This window comes from Panthera onca, chromosome E3 (assembly GCF_046562875.1).
Source record: "Panthera onca isolate mPanOnc1 chromosome E3, mPanOnc1 haplotype 2, whole genome shotgun sequence".
Classification (NCBI taxonomy): domain Eukaryota; kingdom Metazoa; phylum Chordata; class Mammalia; order Carnivora; family Felidae; genus Panthera; species Panthera onca.
This window is the reverse complement of record NC_138354.1, coordinates 20305482-20324014: the sequence shown is the minus strand read 5'-3', so window position 1 is coordinate 20324014 and position 18533 is coordinate 20305482.

The following is an 18533-nucleotide window of genomic DNA, read 5'->3' as shown; positions in this document are numbered from 1 at the left end:
GCAACCATCTCGTGATCATGAGGGAACAAGACCGGAGATGAAAGCTAGTGTCTTGAATATGGCCACACGGGAGAAGAAAAGACCATGAGTCCTTGATTACATCATCAAGTGATCAAATCAACCTCTGGATTCTTTTTTTTTTTTTTTTTTTTAAATTTTTTTTTTAACGTTTATTTATTTTTGAGACAGAGAGAGACAGAACGTGAACGGGGGAGGGTCAGAGAGAGAGGGAGACACAGAATCGGAAACAGGCTCCAGGCTCTGAGCAGTCAGCGCAGAGCCCGACGCGGGAGCTCGAACTCATGGACCGCGAGATCGTGACCTGAGCCGAAGTCGGCCGCTTAACCGACTGAGCCACCCGGGCGCCCCAACCTCTGGATTCTTAAATAAACCATAAACCTGATTTTGTTTAAGTCACTGTGGAGTTTCTTTTGCAGCCATAAAGCAGCCTTAAAGATTGTAGCAGATAGAATAATGAACCTCCAAAGATATGGACATCCTAGTCCCTGGAAACCGTGAATCTGTTATGTTACAGCGCAAGGCGGGGTCAAGGTTGAAGGTGGAATCCGGTCAGCTGATCAACTGACTTTGCAATGGAAAGATGAGCCTAGATTATCTGGAGGGGCCCAAGGCTCTTAGAATCACAAGGGTCCCTATAATCGTGAAAAGGGGATGTAGGAGAGTTAGTGTCCCAGAGAAAGGTGAAGATTCCATGCAGCCGGCGTCGAAGACAGAAGAAGGGGCCGTGAGCCAGGAATGCAGGTGACCGCTAAAAGCTGGAAGAGACAAGGACAGATTCTTCCCTAGATTTCTCCAGCAGGAATGCAGGACGGCTGACGTCTTGATTTTCAGCTCAGCGAGACCGATCTTAGTCTCCTGACCTCCAGGACTTGTAAGATAATGGATGTTCGTTTCAAGCCACTAGATTTGCAGCAACTTGTTACAGCAACAATAGGGAACGAATACACAGATATTTCCCGGCCTTTTCCTCAAGCCCTATCCCCACATCTCCATTCTCTCGCTCATGATCGGCACCCAGTTTGCACATCCAGTGGATTCTGTCAACTCAGCCAAGCCAAGAAGTCAAGCCTCTTTTCCACTACCCATCTGGGTACCAAGAGTCACCATTTTGAATTCTTAGTACTTTTTGAAGAAGAAGACCTTCACTTGCATTTTGCCCTGAGTCCCTCGAGTTACGTAAACGTTCCTGAAATAGGGTTGGCCCTTGGCTCCAAGGTTGAGCCCACCACTCTCTCTGGACCCTAGACACCACCGTCCCCTGTGTTCTCAGCTCCTTCCCTCTGCCGCCTTCTGCCCATCCCTGCGGGTCTCTGGTCAAGTCCCCTCATTCTGCAAGCCGTCAAAGTTTCCCTCCACCCCTCCTACTTCTCCTTCTTTCTCTCTGTCTCCTTCCCTCCCCGGCCACGTTCTTGAAAGCTGTCTCCTCTCTGTTTCCACTTCCTCCCTGCACACCCACTCCCCAGCCCTCTCTGTGCAGAAGCTGCAAAACTGCCTTCACAGAGACCAGCCACCAAGTTCAGGTCTGTTTCAGTCCATACCTTTCTGCCCTTGTTGGTTCTTCTGGTAACAGCCGCTGGCTCCTGCTCAGGCTCCTTTCCTTGGGTCTTCCCTTCTGCCCCACCGTAAACATTGGGGGTCCCCAGCACCCCCCACCACACCCACCTACCCACACGCTCCATGGGCAATCTCATCTGTTTCCATTGTTGAGGAGGAAAACTTTTCTTGTCCCCTTCAAGGGTTCTTCGGGCTGGTCTAAGAATTAAATTGATACGAGACAGACTAATGGCAGAAAAAAAAAAACAAACCCAAGCGTAATGAGGTGCACAGGGAGATCCAATGATAAAACTGAGACCCAAGAAACGACGAAAAAGCATGCAGCTCTGATATCCTGTAGACAGACGCAAATCCGTGAGGAACGGACAGGACAAAGGAAAATTACGCTTGGGAGCTTCAACTAGTAAGGAGTTGTAAGCAAAATTTGGGTTGAGGCGACAAAGTGGTAAAAGTAACAAGGTTTGTTTCTACAGCTTTTTCGGCCCTGAATGTCCCCTCTCTGGTGAGAAGGGCATCTCTTTACCATCTGGTACACAGAGGGGACCTTTGCCCCAGGAGATTTATTCCCTGCTTTCAGGGGGACAGAGGAGGGTCACAGTGTCCTTTTTGCACACGCTGTCTTAAGTAACTTTAATTCAAAATAATCAATATTTTGCTTATTTGGGACATTTGGGGGCGACCTCCCCTGCACCCCATCACCATCGAGTTAACTATAACTGGACTGGAGTTTCGAAGGCTGTGTGTACCAGCATTATGTATCCATGGCTGATACATAGATTGTGCTCCACAAACATTTGTTGAATGAATGAATGAATGAATGATGTCTTCTAAATAGGTCTCCCCAGCCCAGGTCTCTTGCCTGAACTCCAGACCCATACATCCATCTCAATTCTCACCTCTCCCACCCAAACACACGTGTTTTACCCAGTACGCATCACTATCTAATGTGACATATATTATGACATATTTAAAAACAATTTTTTAAGTTTATTTATTTTGAGAGAGAGAGAGAGAGAGAGAACAAGCTGCAGAGGGGCAGAGAGAAGGGAAGACAGAATCCCAAGCAGGCTCTGCACCATCAGCACAGAGCCCGGTGTGGGGCTCGAACTCACAAACCGTGAGATCATGGCCTGAGCCAAAATCAAGAGTCAGACGCTCAACGGACTGAGCCACCCAGGCGCCCCTATTATGAGGTATTATTAACTCCCTTATTTCTTATCAGGGCTCCCACATCTCCCCCACAAGAACGTAGACCCCACGGGGACAGAGATTTTTGTTTGGTTGGTTCACCGCATTATCCCCAGGGCCTTAGAACAGTGTGCGGTACACAGTAGGTGCTCAGTAAATACTTTTTGAACAAAGGAATGGATCCCCACATGGATGTCCCCACGTCTCAGAATCAGCGTATCCCACGCGGGCGCTCCATCACCCTCCCCAAACCCCCTCCTTCTGGGTCCCAGTTGCTAAGGCCACAGCAGGCTTTGCCCCAGGCGGCCCATTTACTCCCTCTTTCCCAAGACTCGGGCTAGTCACCTCCCTTCCCTGCTCCCAGTACCTCCTGGCTCCCAGTAGGGCAGGAGTATGGGTCACTCACCCCAGGGTAACCCAGGTGGGGGACACAAAGCCCTGAGATGCTTTTAGGTGGCACATGGGTGTGGCGTAAAAGGGCTGTGAGCCGAGGAAACGAATCCTTTTTCAATTCTGTCCTCATCTGACTAGCCTTCCACGGTCGCAGCGTGTCGCCAGAATTTAATAACTCAGTTTTGGTTTCACTGTTTTTGTTTTTACAGTTCCCTTCTATTTGTGACACAGGATTCTTGTTTTCCATGTGTGAGGAGGACAACGTTTCTTTTTAAAATAAAATGACTTATGGGGCGCCTGGGTGGCGCAGTCGGTTAAGCGTCCGACTTCAGCCAGGTCACGATCTCGCGGTCCGTGAGTTCGAGCCCCGCGTCAGGCTCTGGGCTGATGGCTCGGAGCCTGGAGCCTGTTTCCGATTCTGTGTCTCCCTCTCTCTCTGCCCCTCCCCCGTTCATGCTCTGTCTCTGTCTTTCTCTGTCCCAAAAATAAATAAAAAACGTTGAAAAAAAAAAAATTAAAAAAAAAATAAATAAATAAATAAAATAAAATAAAATGACTTAAAGAAAACAAGCAAGGCCCTATGAGAGCAAGTTTAAGGACACGATGGTGGAGGAGAAAAGGGAAGCTTGGAAGAAATGGCCTGTGGCGCTGTTCATGTAGACACTGGTCTACAGCTCAGAGTCCAAACCCCTTTGCCACCTGGCTCCTGGCTCGTTCTCTTCTTGTCCCTTCAGCCTACATTACACCCTAGACATCGTGACCTGTTGCCCCTAAGTAGCATGACCTGTTGGCCCTGGGTACAGTGTGACCTGTCGCCCCTGGACGACATGACCTGGTCACCCCGAGACACCTTGACCTATCGCCTCAAGACATGACCTGGGCACCCTAGAATCTGCAAGCTGGTGTGATATTGTGATTTACATAAGAAATGTGTCTTTGGTTTTGTCCCCTTTCTGGCTCAGAGCCCCTAAAACCCTTGGAATTTCCTAAGTGATTAGAGCAATAATGTGTCTTTTGTTATGTTAATGAGGTGACCTTTGGGAAGTCCCTAGCCCACCTTAGGATGGGGCTGGTTGCCAGGGGAACCAACTGTGTCCTTAGGTTGAAAGCGTTGGTCCTACCTCCTTGACCTCTGGGGAAGGGAGGAGGGCTGCAGACACCAATGGCCAATCACAACTAGGTAACGAAGCCTCCATAAAACCCCAAAAGGGATTAAGTTCAGGGGGACGTCTGGGTTGGTGAACACAGAGGGGCTGGGAGAATGGCGAGCTCCACCGAAGCCTGGAAGTTCTGGGCTCTCCCCGTATCTTGCCCGAGAACCCTAAATCTGGCTGTTCCTGAGTTCTATCCCTTCGTCATAGACCGGAAACCTAGTAAGTGACATTGAGCGGCTCTAGCAAATGAGTGGAGCCCGGGGAGCAGAAGTGGAACCTCTGATCGGTTGCTGGTCTGCCAGAAGCGCAGGTGACAGCCGGACTTGACGTGGGTGTCTGAAGCGCGTGGGGCAGGGCCGTCTGGTAGGACTGAGCCCTCAACCTGTGGGATCTGGTGCATCTCCAGGCAGGTAGTGTTAGAATGGAGTTAACGGCTTGGTGGTGTAGAGACCCACACATGTGGAAATTAGTGTCGAAATCATACCCGGGGCCCCCTAGACACTGGGATCTGGGCACCACCACTCAATGTGACCCGGCCACCCACAAACACCATGGCCTGGGCACCCCTAGGCCCATGACCTGTCACTCCCAGACCAATGATCTGTCACCCGTAGATACCATGACCTGTCACCCCTAGACCCATGACTTGGCCATCCCTAGATACTGTGACTCAGCCAGCCACAGACACCATGGCCTGGGCACCCCTAGACCCATGACCTGTCACCCCTAGACCCCGCGACCTGGCCATCCCTAGATATCATCACTCCCAACTTGCACCCCCCAACCACCCAGTAATGGATGAAATATCACCTTCTAATGCCCCGTTTCAGTGGACATTTCCCTCTGAGCCCGTTCCTAAACACAGGGCAGAATCGATCTCTCTTCAGCACATAACCCCTTTACGATCACTTATTGTAATTGTCAATTTTATTTTCTGTATTTGATAACGGAATATTTCAAACATACAGGAAGTCACTGCTGGGGCGTCTCTCCTACCAGACACGTGGAGAACAGGGACTAGAACCTATTTCCTCTTGTGACTCCCAGCCCCCAGCCCCGGGCCCGGCCCAGACGAAACGCTCAGTGGAAAAACAAGACAAGACCGAGAGTGAACAAGGGCTCACTCTAAACGTCTCGGCCCCAGGCCAGGCCAAGACGTGCCAATGCTGACCAGCGTGTGCGGACTGGCTGACTGACGTCTCCGGGAAACACTTCGACCGTGGACCGCACTCTTGCCTTGTTTGTGTGTAAAGGGGGGGCGAGGACTACGCTTGAGCTGAACAGATCACTTCCCACACGCTGACATTTAATTAAACCCAAAACTGAACTTACAGGTGGTTGCCGTGTCTGGGTACCCCCGAAAATTTCCCCAAGCTGTACCCACTTCAGATGCTCAGAGGAGGTGTGTGCAGAGGCAGAGGGAACCAGGGCAGCGGATCTGTTGGCTCACCTCCTCTTGGTCTCCGTTGTCCCATAGGTACAAGGAGGTTAAAAATAGTAAGTACCTCGCAGGGTCATCTGAGGACGACATGAGCGAGGACCCGTATGGCACTTATGCCGGCTCATTTAAGGAGTCTGTTCAACAGGATGCTTTGGCTGGGTTAACCAAGAAGTGCATGACATCGCTAAAGCCCTCATTCAGGCTATTTCCTCTGCTCAGAAAGAGCCCTTTCTTACCCCTCGCTCACCATCTCACTGCGTTATGTTTCAGCTTAGATGCCGCCTCCTCCGAGAAGTCTTCCGGGCTCCTCAGCACCTGTGCTTCCCCATCAGCACAGGTAGGATGGGCTGTGGCACCCCCGGGGGTGGGGGGGCCGGCATCCGGCGCAGGGTGGGTGCCGAGTTAATGAAAGGGCAAACCAGGACACGCACTGAGGAACGAGCAGTGGTTTTGTTTTCGACCTTGGCCTTTGTAACCGGGACTTCTGGCTCTGTCCTCCACCTGTCGCTGGAAAGAGAAGGCCGTGGCTCCGCGGGGTGCCGAGGCGGGCTCGCACCAGCTCCCTCCCGCGGGTCCGTTGTGCGCATCCCTGTCAACCCTGCGTTTGGCGGCTCGGGTTGAAACTGGCCGGGGCGGGGGTGTTGTTCACACCACAGACAGCAGCAAATGCCACATGTAAAGTTTTTGTTTTTTGTTTCTTGATGGTTGGCTTAGCAGTCCACTGCCAGCTGTGATTTGGGGGGGGGGGGCAAAGGAACACCTGTTTTGGTCTGCCCAGAACATGCTTCCCCTCCCCAGCCCGCCCCCCCCCCCCCCCCCGCACCCCCCATCCACCACCACCCGGCTTTGTGCATGGAGCTCCCTCTCTTCTGGACCAACCACAGCTCCCGCGTGGTCCTTGACCTTTCGGTAGGACAAACCGTGCTTACTCCTCTCCCTCTTTCCCCCCCGGCGCTGCACGCGGCCCAGGGTGCAAACGGCAGCTGTCAGTACATGCTTGCTGATCGACTGATGGACAGTTTTTTGGTAAACATTTTTGTGAGTTTGACCTTTCCTCTGTGTCAGTGCGGGGAAACCACAGCAGCCTGAACTTTCAGTAAAGAGGAGCCTCTTTGAGGAAGGGAGTCTTTGCAGAAACTCACCACAGCTGCCTGGAAATGGAGTCATCGGTGCCCTTCTTCCCTGTGTGTGCAGCCTCTTGGAGGACCCAAGTGGCTCTGGGCTGTGGCTCCCTTAGGTGTAAGATGGGGGGGGGGGGGGGTGAGGAGGCGGTTGGGAACTTTGGGGAGGAGGCTCTTGATGGGGCGGGGGGGGGCTGGCACACACATGTGCCCATATACCAGCATACGTGGGCGTGTGCCCGTGTCTGCAAATGCACATGGCATTTGTCACTCGGATCACGGTCTGGCTTCAGACGGGTTGAAGGAGGCTCCGGGACCCTCAGACCACAGAGGCTGCTGAAAGTAACACTGATTTCTGTCCCCTGCACCGCATTCGCCTCTTGCCAAGACCCAAGTTGTGCCCTGCGGCTCCTGCCAAAAAGGGGCTTGGACTACACGCGTGTGCACACGGGAGGGCGGTGCTCCCGCGGCCTCCCAACGCTCAGCTCTGCATCTGACACGCGGTAAATACGTGAGAGCCAGGGTCGATCGACCGGCTGGGACCATCGCAGGCGCGGACCTACGCAGGCATGTGCCCCCGCTGAAGGACGCGCCCTGGGAAGGCGGCCACTGTGCTCCTCACCGCCGTCTCCCCGGCACGGCGTCTGGCGCCTAGCAGGTGCTCCGCGAATACTTACTCATGAGCAAGCGCGCCCACGTGCACGTATATACGCCTGCGCTGACAGGACAACGAGCGTGCGCTTGCACACGTCTGCCCTTGGGGGGGGACGACGGTGTTGCACGCTTTCTACGCAGGCGTGCGCGGATGTGTTCAAAGAGCATGCGCGAGCAAGCAGGGCGGGGCCTCCCAGGCCTGCGTGACCGTGCGCGGTGGACCTCTCGCCGGTGGGAACTTCCGCCTCTGAGCGTGAGCGGCACGTGAGTGCGCCAGCGAGGGCGTGGTTTCACGTGCACCTGTGGGTGTGTGAGCTGTGTTCCTACAGGGTCCCGCGCGGGCATTCGTGATCGAGATCGCGGGGCGGTGGGTGACAGCGCAGGCTCTGGTGCCACGCTGCCCGGGGTTGGAATTCCGGTTTCATTCCTTCCTATCTGCACAGCCCTGGACGGGCAGCTTACATTCTCCGTGCCTCCGTTTCTTTGTGCGGTGGGGGTAAGCACAGCACCTGCCTCCTAGAGCTGTTCTGGGGACTAAATCAGATACCAGCACCTGGCACACAGCAGCCTTCCAGCAGGCCACCTGCTGCTGTTTTTATTTCTGCGTTGCACACACCTGGGTATGCACGTTTGTGTCCCCCGACAAGCCCCCCGCCCCGGCCCTGGAGAAACGAGGACCCTGTCTCTGCTGGGCACCGAGATTCACAGGTGGGTTACGGGGAACTGAGAGGCTCCTGCTCGACGGTGATTGGAGCGGGAGTGGGCAGGGCGTTGCTGTCCCCTCCCCTCAGCCGTCTCTCCCACCCATTCACCAGAGAACCTGGTCTCTCCTTGGTCACCTGACTCCACCCTCCCAGGCTGGATGGGCCAGTCTTTGCCTGCCCAGCTCGCAGGGGTCTGGGGAGGCAGAAATGAGATGATGGGTGACAGTCCTGTCACAGTGAGGACTCCCGTTTCTTCGAGAATGGCAGGGAGACTTTGGAGGTTTTGCTTTAAAATGATCACTGCAGGGGCCCCTGGGTGGCTCAGTCTGGTGAGCGTCCGACTTCGGCTCGGATCACGATCTCAGGGTTCGTGGGTTCAGGCCCCGCATGGGGCTCTGCGCTGACAGCTCGGAGCCTGGAACCTGCTTTGGATTCTGTGTCTCCCTCTCTCTTTTCCCCTCCCCCACTTGCACGCTCTCAAAAATAAAATAAAACATTTGAAAAAAGCTTGAAAACCATCGCTGCAGTGAGGAGAACAGTGGCTTTTGGAGGCCCAGAAATGGAGGTGGGGAATTAGCGGCCTGCTGTCGCTGAGGGATGCTGGTGGCCGTCGCTGTGGATTCCGGGCATCTTTCAAGGTGGAACTGGAGGCTTCCTGAGGCCGGGTGTAGGGTCCTGAGAGACAGCGGCAGGCACGGCTGAGCCAGCTCGGTGGCTGTGCTGGGGACACGGCCGCACTGGCGGTCCAGCGCCTCCGGCCCCACCGCAGAGGCAGGCGAAATAGTTGTCACCCAGGCGCGTAATCGTGAGCCCTGCTGTGTGTTGAGCCCCTCCTCTGCCAGGCTCGGTGACCCCACCGCATGCCCGTTATTATCTTGTGCGGTGGGTCTCCTCAGCCCCGTTTGGCAGGTGGGGGGAAGATGTCACTGGCAGGGGGTCTAGCCCGCCCCTCCACCACGACAGCAAATCAGTGGCCCCTCCGGGGGATGCTTGGCAACGTCTGGAGACACCGTCGGCTGTCACAACTGGGAAGACGTGCTGTTGGCCCTCAGTGCCTAGGGCCCAGGATACACCATGCACAGGACAGCCCCCGACGCAAAGAATTGTCCAGCCCGGATGTCAGAGGTGCTGAGGTTGAAAAACCAGACTCTCCCTACCTTCCAGGGCCTTCTCAGAGACCACCCTCGGGGCTTGGCAGCCCCTGCCTGAAAGGGAAGTGAGCCTGTGCCACGTGCAAGGTGGCCGTGGGAGCAGACAGCGGTGGTGACAGTTCCCCGTGACGGAGGCTGGTTCCTGGAAACCTGAACATGACATCCTTGTGGCTTTTCTTCTCCTTTTCAATCAGCCCCAGCATCTGAGCCACCACTCTCATCTGCAGAGGGTCCCCAAGGGCCAGATACGTCCCCAGCCCAGTAACCTGCTGAGAACCTTCCGTGGCTTCCACGGCCCACGGGGTGGGGTCCTGGTCCTGCTCCTCTGGGCTCTGGGCACCACTGACCTCTCCAGTCTCCAGCCTCACCATTTCCCTCTTGCTGGCGGCCTCCTCTGCCCAGTCCACCCATTCTGGCACTGGCGGGGGGGGGGGGTATTGTTCCCCAAATAGGCCATGCGGTCACGCCCCTGAGTCTCTGGCTCACCAGCGGCAGACTTGGGGCTTTGTTGATCCTCCCCAGGCTCTGCTTCCTTCCTCTTTCGGTCTGTTTTCTATCACGATGATTTCCCTTCTTTTACTTTCTTCTGTTTATCTTGCTGCTAACTTCTTGAGAGGGATGCTCAGAACATTTATTCTTAGGGTGTCTTCTTTTCCAATTTACAAATTCTAAGGCTACAAATTTCCCTCTAAGTATGACTTTAGCTGCACCCGTTAAGTTTTGATAGGCATTTTCTATGTCGTTCAGTTCAAAATGTTTTCTGACTTTCCCACTGTGGTTTTTCTCATTATCCCTTAGATTATTTATAAGTGTATTTCTTGGCCTCCCCGCCCATGTTTTTGACAAGCTTTGGAACGGTCACTTCTGTCTTTCGGACAAGATGAACTGCTTGCTCTTCTTCCTTCCAACTCCAGTTTAAGTGACCCCCTCCTCTGCAAAGCCTTCCCTGGACGCTCCCTCCACACCACCCCAGGCATATAATTAGTTGCCTCCCCTCTTTTCCCGTGGCACTTTGTACAGATCATCGTGTAACACTGGTAGGCACACAGTGCTATATCTGTCAAGAACTTTTCAGTTTCAAGTGAAAGACAACTGACCCAAGCTGGCTGAAACCAAAAGGGAACTTATTGTCTCATTTCACTAAAAAGTCTGGCTTTCAGGCACAGCTGGATCAAGGGGTCCTAATGCCCGATGATTCAATTCCTGTCATGAGTCACTTCTTGTATGTTGACTCCATTCTGTTCTGAGGCAAGTTCTCCCACTGTGGCCACAAGATATGTAAAGTTGCTTCAGATAGCATATCCTCTCTGCTCCGAGCCCAGTCTTTGCCCCAATCATTCCAATCAAAAGTTTCATGGGGTCTCATTGGTTCTGACTGGGTCACCTACTCTAATGGGATCAATGAACATGGCCTGAAGAATAGAGTGAATCGACTTAGGGCAGGGTCACGTGCCCTCCTGGGGAGAGAAACTAAGCAAGGAGGAGGGGTGGCATCTCAGGAAAAAAAAAAAAAAAATCAGGATACAATTACCAGGATACAATGCTAGCATTTCCAATGCTGAAAAGCCAAAAACAAGGCAATGCTGCCCATTACTGACCACAACAACTCCTAAAGGTCACGCTTACACTTGCCACATGCCATTATCCCAAGTGCCTTGTTTTCAGTCCTGTGTGTCCCTTCCCCACTGGACTTGAGACTCTCAACAGTAAAGAGAAGATCTGTTCTACCTACTGAAAAAAAATCAAACGTCAAGTTGGCTGTGTGTGGGGGTGGGGGCGGGGGGAGATGGGCAACTCCTCCTCTCCCCTGATCAGCCCACCCCCCAGACCTTGGAGGCTGGTACCCTGAGGCTGGGGCTTCAGCCCCAGGATCCCCTGGGGGAGGCTAAGCAGAGGCATCTGATGTGTGCAACCGCTGCGGTAACTCTCTGTCTTAGTCAGCTCGGGCTGCTGTAACAAAACACCACGGACAGGGTGGCTTTAACGACAGACACGTCTTTCTCACGGTGCCGCAGGCAGGAAAGGCCAAGAGAGAGTGCTGGCTGATTCAGCTCCTGGTGAGACCCCGCTCCCTCGTGTGCAGACAGACAGCCACTTGCTTGCTGTGTCTTCGCGTGGTATTTCCTCCGTGCATGTGGAGAGAGGGCACAAGCTCACTGGTGGCTCTTCTAACGAGGACGCTAATCCGATTCTTCACGACTTTCTGGGTGGCCCCATCTCCAAAGACAGTGACAGCCGGGTTAGAGTTGCAACGCGGGAATTTTCCGGGGAGACACGAACACGATTTGGTGCATAGCACTTGCCTTCCAGGGTAAACCCTCCCACATCTTTCCAGAAATCAGAGTCACGTAGACACTAAACGTGAAAGGAGCCTTTATGGCCCTGTGGTCCAACCACACACTCAATCAATCCAACCATATACCCACATCAACAGGTGTCCAAGCCTTGGTTTGCATACCACCAGAGACAGGAAGCTCACTGTCCCTCAATGAGGCAACTCTGACTGCACTGGTCTGAGCCTGAAGGTCAACTCTCATGTCTCCCACCCTGGATCCCACCTACTCGCTCATGGTTTTCAGACCCTCTCCACACCCCTTCCCCCACCCCCCACCCCCCGGCTTCTTGGTTCCTTCTTCTAAATATACTCCAATTTACCAATGTTCTTAAAATGAGGGCTCAGAACTGGACATAGGCTGCTGGTCTGGCCATTGTGGTGAGGATAACCTCCCTTACTCTGTGCTCCATACCTCTATTCATGGAGTCCCAGGGGGCTTCAAGTTTCTCTGGGCCATGAGACACTCTTGAATTGGGGAAAAGCCCCCAAGCACATGTTGCTTCAGTGATTCTAATCCTCATACCTGTGAAATTGACCGCTGGACCTAAAGTAAAGGGCATGGCACTCATCCTTGGTCAGTGGTTTTGGAAGGACCCCTTACTCACATCTCCATAGATTTTTTTTTAAATTTTTTTTTTTAACGTTTATTTATTTTTGAGACGGAGAGAGACAGAGCATGAACGGGGGAGGGTCAGAGAGAGGGAGACACAGAATCTGAAACAGGCTCCAGGCTCTGAGCTGTCAGCACAGAGTCCGACGCGGGGCCCGAACTCACGGACCGCGAAATCATGACCTGAGCCGAAGTCGGCCGCTTAACCGACTGAGCCACCCAGGCGCCCCTCCATAGATTTTTTAATGCCTTCCCTTCTTGCTGTGTCCTTTCCCCAGCACGCAGGTACACTGTGACCTTCCTTCCTTTAATTTCCAAAATCGAATAGCTTTATTATTGTTCTAGAAGTAATACATCACTTTAAAAAATCAATACAGAAAAGTACAAGAAAATTAGCAATAAAAACCCCCATGACCTACAAATAGCCTTGTTACCACTTGGAGATAGACTGTCCATGTTCCAATCCTGACTCCACTTCCTATGATCTGTGGTCACGGGCAAATTGCTTAATCTCTGGTACCTCTGTTTCCCCCTGTCTAAAATGTGGATATTAATACGTGGTTAGGATAGCTTTACGCAGGGCCTGCTACATGGTAAGCCCCTTAAAACTGTAAACAAGTTACAAAGTACGAAACAACAGAAACCGATGTCCTCCCGGTTCTGGAGGCTGGAAGTCTAAGATCACAGTGTCACCATGGTCATTTTCTGGGGAGGGCCCTCTTCCTTCCTGGTGCGTCCTCACACGGTGGAGAGAGAGAACCCCGGTGTCTCTTCTCGTTCTTCAAAGACCGCAGGCCTGTTGGCCCAGAGCTCTACGTTTACGATCTTCTTTAACTCTGACCTCCGGAAGGCCCTGTGTCCAGAGAGCATCACATTGGGAGTTAGGACTTCAACATATGCGTTTGTGGGGGGCAGGGAGGGAGACACAGTTCTGTCCGTCAGGACAATATCAGTCTATGTAGTGGCTCTTGTCTTTGCACGGAATGTTGCACAGAACGACCCCGCACTGCCTCACCGCCTTCTTTTTGTGACAGCCGCAGAGATGGGCTGGCACTTACCCAGAGTCCCCCTCCCTCTGGCCACGGGCCCTGGTCCAGGGATTACCAGGTTACTCACGCTGAGCCACCATTGACCCCAGACTGGTGCGCAGATTGGCTTGTGAGGCAATCCAAGCCAATCAAAGAATTCCCTGGGACTTTTCTGGCGGGAGGCCATGGGAACCATTGTTTCCCCCCCCCCCCCCCCCACTCTGACTGCCGGTGAGTTGGCAGTTCTGTTGAGCCCCGGCGGTATCCTGGGGCACCTCCTCCTTCTCTGCAGCACAGTCCCATTTTCGCTAAGCGTACTCGATTTGGTTTTCTAGGACTGCAGCTGAAATAATTGTGTCACTCACGGGCACCGAGGGATCGCATGTGATTTACTTTATTTTCCGGGATATGACAGCGATGTTTAGTTGCCTACCCAGTATCAGCCTTGTCCTTCTTCTTCTTCTTCAGTCTGTACAGACCCCGACAGCCATCTAGCCATCAGTCGGGGTTATAGCTACGGCTCCACCCACCTCTGTGCCTACATCCACGTGCGTGTCTAAATCTGTATCTGTGAGCACGAGCTCAAAGGTAAGCTCAGTTGCATATACAGAGCCCCAAACTGACAGTGGCCTAAGTAAGAGACGTTCCTCCCCCTTGTCACAGTGTGGAGGTAGGCGTCCACAAGGTCACCCAGGGACCCATGCCGGCTGCTCTGCCCTCCCTAGGATTTTTGCCTTCGTCTACATTGTCCAAGATGCCCACCACCACACCCACGCTCCAGGTAGCAAGAAAATGTGCTTTACTTACTTTATTTTATTTTATTTTATTTTATTTTATTTTATTTTATTTTATTCTTTTTGAAAAAATTTTCTTTGATGTGGCTATTTATTTTTGAGGCAGAGAGAAAGCACGAGCTGGGGAGAGGCAGAGAGAGAGGGAGATAGGAACCAAAGCCAGCTCCGCACTGACAGCACAGAGCCCGATGCGGGGCTCGAACTCAGAAGCGATGAGATCATGACCTGAGCTGAAGTCAGACGCTTAGCTGGCTGAACCACCCAGGCACCCCTATTCTATTCTATTCTATTCTATTCTTTAAAAAAAAGTTTTTTTTAATGTTTATTTATTTTTGAGAGAGACAGAAACAGAGTGTGAGTGGGGAGGGGCAGAGAGAGAGGGAGACCCAGAATCCAAAGCAGGCTCCAGGCTCCGAGCTGTCAGCGCAGAGCCTGACGCGGGGCTCGAACTCGTAAGCCGTGAGATCATGACCTGAGCTAAAGTCAGACGCTTAACCGACTGAGCCATCCAGGTGCCCCTGGGATATCCATTTCTATTATCATCAATGTTTATAGACAAATCATCCATTTTTAATATCTGCAGAGTATTCCGTTTTGTAGATGCTTTATAAATTATGAATTCAACCCTCTTTTCCTGGTTCATTTAGACTTTGTCAGTAGTTTTAATCGTACCTGGAATAACTTGCTTCACCAGTTTGGGCATACAAATAAGCTCCTTTGTCTTTTTGAGAGTCATTCAAGCTCCTCGTGTGGTTGGAAGTTGCCTTCAGAGGCTGTCACAAGGCCAACTCTGGTGGCTGAAACCCTTAAGGGTTTATTCTCCTGTGGAATGTGAAGCCTGGAGGCAAGTAGCTACTGGCATTGGTGCACGGCCTGTGATATTAGGGCCAAGTTCTCTGTGATTCTCTTGGTCTTTTCCTTTGGTTCCAAAATGGCTGCTTGAGCACCAGCCATCACATCTACCCTTTAAGCAGGAGAAAGGAGGAAGCGAAAGAGAGAAGGGGTCAAGAAGGGTGCTCTCAGAAGCTCCATCTGAACACTCCCATCGCTAGCTGCAACAGACACTGGGGAGTAGTCTGTTAGCTGGGCACGTCGCTGTCCAGAATTACACCTTGGTTCTCATAGGAGAAAGAAGGGCATCGTGGGAGACTGGTGCCATTGGATGGCCAATGGATGATTTGCTGCCATTTGCATTGTAGTAGGTGTCGGAGCCTCACCCTTACCCTCTCAGCTCTACACACTGAGGCATTCCTACTGCAAAAACCATCAACTCTCTGCCTCAGGGTTTATTTTTGGCTGCAGGTGCACATGGCTAGCCATCTGGAAGTGCCAGAACTCTGCCTCAGGAAGCAACCCTCTACTCCTGGCAGATGGGGTCTTGGGTCTTTGTGAAGAAATAGCCCGGCTTCCTTGTTCCACATCTGGGACACTTGGGAGGAACGTTCTATTTGTCCTTCTTCCCTGCCCTGCCTCGCTTCCCGACTCCCCTACAAGTGGTTCCTGGGACCGCCTCCCAAATCCACTACCTGCACTGAAAGCCTTAATTAGAAACAGTTTCTGGGGAACCCCACCAAGACAGCCCTCATCCTCAAATAGCAGTCAATGTCATCAATGGCTGGGGGGTCTGATCAGCCCACCAGAGAGTTTAATTTGAGGCATGGATTCACAAAATCCGAAAACATTCTTATCATCTTCTTGAATGACACAGCTACGGGTCCAGAGCCTGATACAAACAAGGTGAGTCTCTAAAGGAGGATAATCCTATCCCTTCTGCATTGCTGATAACTGAGGGTACTATTTATTCATTTTTGCCTTCATATTCAGCCACTGCTCTTCCAATGAACCCACTGTGTCAAGATAACTGGGTGAAAAGGGGGTTTCCAATCTCAGCCACATGTGTGTATAGCCCAGCCCTCCCGTAATGACCCTCTTGGATGTTGCCTTCTTGTGAGCTGAGCTCCCAGTGAAACGCCTCCTGCCCTTCGTTGGGTCTATTGTGACCCTCAGTAGACCATTTGAACCATCAGAGGAGCCCCACAATGTTGGGCCACAAAAGGGAATGGGTGAGGAAGGAGGGATCTGAGAGAAAACTTTTTTTTTTTTTTTTTTTAAAAGGAAATTTTTTTTTTTTTAATTTTTTTTTTCAACGTTTTTTATTTATTTTTGCGACAGAGAGAGACAGAGCATGAACGGGGGAGGGGCAGAGAAAGAGGGAGACACAGAATCTGAAACAGGCTCCAGGCTCCGAGCCATCAGCCCAGAGCCCGACGCGGGGCTCGAACTCACGGACCGCGAGATCGTGACCTGGCTGAAGTCGGACGCTTAACCGACTGTGCCACCCAGGCGCCCCAGAGAGAAAACTTTTAAAGACCTAAATAAATGGAGAGCTAGTCCACCTGCCTGGACTGGAAGACACAATATCTCCCCAAGTTGACCTACAGTCGTCACGTTCCTTGTCAAATTCTCAGCAGGGAATTTTGCAGGAATTAACAAGCTGATCCTAACAACTTTTAGGGAAATGCAAAGGACCTAGAGTAGCCGAAGCCATTCTGGAAAAGCAGGACAGAGATGAATGATTTTCACTTCCTGATTTCCAAACTTAACTACGAGGCTCTCATCAAGACAATGTGGTCCTGATGAGACAGAGCAGAGAGTCCAGAAATAAACCCATACATGTAAGAGTGAATTAATTTCCAAAATAGGCGCCAAGGTAATTCAGGGGGGAGAGGATAATCTTTTCAGCACATCATGCCGGGACACTTGGGTAGCCACAAGCAAAAAAGATACATTTAGATCATTATCTCACACCACACACACACAGTAACTCAAAATGAATCATAGTTCTGAACATGAGAACTTAAACAGTAAGACTTAGAGAAGACAACATGAAGGAGGTCTTTGTTGGGGTGTCTGGCTGGCTCAGCTGGTAGGACACACAACTCTTGATCTCAGGGTTGTGAGTTCAAGCCTCATGTCGGGTAGGCGGCCTACTTAAAATAAAAAAAAAAAAAGAATAATAATTTTAAAAAAGAAGACATCTGTTACCTTTGTTACCTTAGACATGGCAGCAAAAGTGTAATTCACACACTCACACAAATTGGTAAACTGAACTTCAGGAAAATTTATAAAATGTAGGGAGCTCCAAGGATTAGTCTTTCCACTGAAGCAACCATTAAGCTGGCAGAAACAGTCAGAATTAACTTTTTTGACACTCTGGAATCTGACCCAAACCACACAGCAACCAGGGGAGTGCTCATCTTGGGTCAAAAAATAAAGAAGGGGGCACCCGGGCGTCTCAGTCAAGCGTCCGACTTTGGCTCATGGCATGATCTCACGGCTGGTTCGTGAGTTCGCGCCCCACATCCAGCTCTCTGCTGTCAGGGCAGGACCTGCTCTGGATCCTCTGCCCCCCTCTCTCTGCCCCTCCCCTGCTTGCACTCTCTCAAAAATAAACAAACATTAAAAAAAAAAAAAAAAGAAAAGAAAAGACATGCAGAACCTCACCACAACCCCCGCCCACGAACACATGCACAGAATCTGCCTTAAAAAAAAAAAAATCCAAGATAAGCAAGAGTTGAGGGAGTTTATCACCAGGAGATCTACCCTATGAGAAATGCTCAAGGGAGTATTTCAGGCCAAAATAAAAGGATGCTAGCTAGAAAGTAACTCGAAGCCATATGAATGAGTAAAGAATGCCAGTAAAGGTAAATACACAGGTAATGTAAGAGCCAGTATTACTATATTTTTGGTTTGTAACTCGTCTTTTTGTCTCTGAGAGAACAGAGAACACACTGAGAGACAGAAAGAAGCCATGGTCCAGCTTTATGTTGTCTAAGGAGACTCACTTCATGTCCAAAGACACAAAGAGGACGAATGCGGAAGGATAGAAGAGTATATTCCGTGCAAATGGTAACCAGAAGAGAGCCGGAGAGGCTCTAATAATATCAGTAAAATGAGCTGCAAGTCAAATTTTTACGGGAGACCCAGAAGGACATTATATGTTGCTAAAAGTGTCAATTTATCAAAAAGGTATAACAACTGCGAGTAGGTATGCACCAACTAACAGAGTCCCAAAATAATAAAGCAAATGCTCACAGAACCGAAGAAGAAAATAGACAGTTTAGAGTAATAGCTGAAGACCTCAGGGCCCGCTTTTTTTTTTAATATATTTTTTTAACGTTTATTTTTGAGACAGAGAGAGACAGAGCATGAACGGGGGAGGGTCAGAGAGAGGGAGACACAGAATCGGAAACAGGCTCCAGGCTCCAAGCTGTCAGCACAGAGCCCGACGTGGGGCTCGAACTCACGAACCGTGAGATCGTGACCTGAGCCGAAGTCGGACGCTTAACCGACTGAGCCACCCAGGCGCCCCCTCAGGGCCCACT